Source organism: Capricornis sumatraensis, chromosome 1, assembly GCF_032405125.1.
Source record: "Capricornis sumatraensis isolate serow.1 chromosome 1, serow.2, whole genome shotgun sequence".
In the NCBI taxonomy this organism is placed as follows: Eukaryota; Metazoa; Chordata; class Mammalia; order Artiodactyla; family Bovidae; genus Capricornis; species Capricornis sumatraensis.
The window spans coordinates 110,506,345-110,509,333 of NC_091069.1; the positions used below are offsets into that span (position 1 = coordinate 110,506,345).

The 2,989-nt window shown below is 48.2% G+C and overlaps 1 non-coding gene across 1 annotated transcript; it reads right to left on the minus strand.

Annotated features, from left to right (window-relative positions):
• Positions 1-2,344: 2,344 nt before the first annotated feature.
• Positions 2,345-2,417, minus strand: TRNAC-GCA (transfer RNA cysteine (anticodon GCA)). Its single transcript has one exon. It is a non-coding gene; the product is annotated as a tRNA-Cys (tRNA).
• Between the last annotated feature and the right edge of the window lie 572 nt (positions 2,418-2,989).

Genomic DNA, 2,989 nt, shown 5'->3' on the forward strand with positions numbered 1-2,989 from the left:
TAGGTTAATTCAACAAGCAGGTGTTTATTGCATGCCAAGCTCTGGGGGGCTTGCCAATGGAACTCCTAAGCTAAGTGCGTGCTACTGCTAAGTCACTTCAGTCGTGTCTGACTCTGTGTGACCCCATAGACGGCAGCCCACCAGGCTCCCCCGTCCCTGGGATTCTCCAAGCAAGAACACTGGAGTGGGCTGCCATTTCCTTCTCCAATGTACGAAAGTGAAAAGTGAAAGTGAAGTTGCTCAGTCGTGTCCGACTCTTTGAGACCGTGGACTGCAGCCTACCAGCCTCCTCTGTCCATAGGATTTTCCAGGCAAAGTACTGGAGTGGGGTGCCATTGCCTTCTCCAGAAGTGCTAAGTGCGTAGAGGTGGAATAAAGCGTTGATCGTAATCTACAGCAGTGGAAGCCAAGGTTGAATGGGCATCAGAGCCTGATTTAACAAGAGACCTTGTTAAAGTAGATTGCTGGCTCAGAGACCGTGATTTAGCAGGTCTGGGGTGGAGGGCAAGAATTTTGATATTGATGCTGCTGATCCAGGGACCACACTTTGAGAACTACTGTGCATGGGAGTCATGGATGACAGACCGTCTAACTCAGCTTGGAGGTCAGAAGGGCTTCCCAGAGGTGGAAGGGGTTCAGCTGGCCTTCGAAGGATGGGTTGGATTTTCCTAGATGGAGAAAAGAGGGGGCATTCCAGGGAAGCGCGGTGTGTGTGGCAGGGTAGGGAATGGAATGCCAGGTCATGATTTTGGAAGGGTGGCCCATGGGTGAAGCATGAAGAAAGATGCAAAGGCTGAAAACAAATTCCTGTGCCCTTGGAGCCAGCGTAGACCCCTTGAAGGGTCTTTTTTTTTTTTGTTTGAGGGCACAGGGATCTTAATGTTTCTGTAAAAGTGCAGTCATGTCTGCGGAAAGCTAAGTGCCTGTTGGCAAACCTGACGAGGTCCTTCCATCCACTTCTGTGTCAGTATCTTGAAATGGATTTGGAGGCTCTGCAGGTACACGTGTGATATGAATAATGAGGGTTGGAAGCAAGAAATAATGTGGCTGTATCTCGCTTTCCATCTCTCCCAACACGGGACACAAGCTTTCCCCTTGAACAAAATCAGCTTTGTTCTGTGATTTCCCCCCCAACCCCCTGCCAGCTTCAGGCCCCAGGAGGCCTGTTTCTTTCAGAGTGGGCAGCTCAGCCCCCGGGGGGTGGGGGTGGGGGGACCACACTGAGACCTACAGGCAAGGGCTATGCATTTCACATCCTGGAGGATTCCGGGACTGTGGTTGCATCAAGATTGAATCTTTTTACTTTCTTTCTACGTTGTAACACTTTCAGTCTGCATTCCTGACCCTGTGTATTGGTAGCTCACCTTTAGAACCCCAGAAGCAAGAACCTGGAATCTGCAAATTTCCTTGTTCAACTAGTTTGGTTGGATAATTGCCTTCTCGGTCGAAAGCAGTTTTTACTTTCTTGAAACCTGGGTTTGTATTATGTTTGGGGGCAAACATCTTTGATTCTACAGTGGCGGGGAGGGGGGAGTCGGTTTTTCACTTCTGCTCTCTGATTATGAGGTGGAAGGAATTGGGGGATGGGGTGAAAGAAGGGGGCTGTCAGAGCAGCTTTTGAGATACAAGGGGATTCAAACCCTCCCCCCTACATACCCGCCCCCCCCCTCCCCGCCCCCAGTAATGTCCCTCTGTTGCAGACCTTTAGGGGAGTGTGCTGGAGCATTGTTTTTACAAGCAGATCTGGTTTGATGTAAAGATAGTACCTGACAGGCATGATCCCTGTATAAGAGACAGACGCCTTTAAAACAAATTCAGAATTCAACTTTTTCAAGAAAGGTGTGTCCGGGTTTCTAAGGAGCTTATTTTGACAGTCTGATTCCACTGTTAAAAACCATGGAAGGAATGACTAGTAAAGAGGGTGACAGTTTGTGGGTCACCTGCCCTCTTGGTGGCTGAGCTGTCGTGATTCAGAGTTTGCATGGTGGTGATGGATGTTGTGGGGATCATTTGCAATATACACATACACGGAATTAAAGATATACACCTGAAACTAATATAATAAAGTTGTATTCAATTATGTCTCAATTGTTGTTCGCTGTTCAGTTGCTGAGTTGTATCTGACTCTTTGTGATCCCGTGGACTGCAGCATGCCAGGCTTCCCTGTCCTTCACTATCTTCTGGAGTTTGCTCAAACTCATGTCTATTGAGTTGGTGACCACGTGAAATCGCTCAGTCGTGTTTTCAGCTCTTTGCGATCCCATGGACCTACCAGGCTCCTCTGTCTATTGGATTTTACAGGCAAGAATACTGGAGTCGGTTGCCGTTTCCTTCTCCAGGGGATCTTCCTGACCCAGGGATCGAACCTGGGTCTCCTGCATTGCAGGCAGATGCTTTACCATCTGAGCCATCAGGGAAGCCTGAGTTGATGATGCCATCTTTAATTAAAAATGAGTAAGCAAGTTAGCCTTTTGCAAGATGGTAGCATTGAAACTCAAAAAGCAATCTGCTTAATGATGAACACGGGCAACTGAAGTGGTGAGAAAACTGATGAGGAGAGCAATCTGAACTGCATGGTCTAGTGGGGAAGAGTGAGGACGTCAGTTCCAGCTCTAAGACCCTGAGAAATCACGTGTCCAAAGTTAAGTGACATCTCAGGCCTTAGATGTCTATTATAAAATGGGTATAATAGACATCTATCTCACAGGATAATCATAGAGGTTAAATGAGTTATTTGTGAAGAGCTTAAAATAGTGTCTGGTGCCTGGTACATGTGTATGTATGCTGCTGCTGCTGCCTAGTTCCTTAAGTTGTGTCCGACTCTGTGCGACCTTATGGGCTACAGCCTGCCAGGCTCCTCTGTCCGTGGGATTCTTTAGGCAAGAGTACTAGAGTGGGTTGCCATGCCCTCCTCCAGGGGATCTTCCTGACCCAGGGATCGAACCCAGGTTGCCTGCATTGCAGGTGGATTCTTTACCGCTGAGCCACA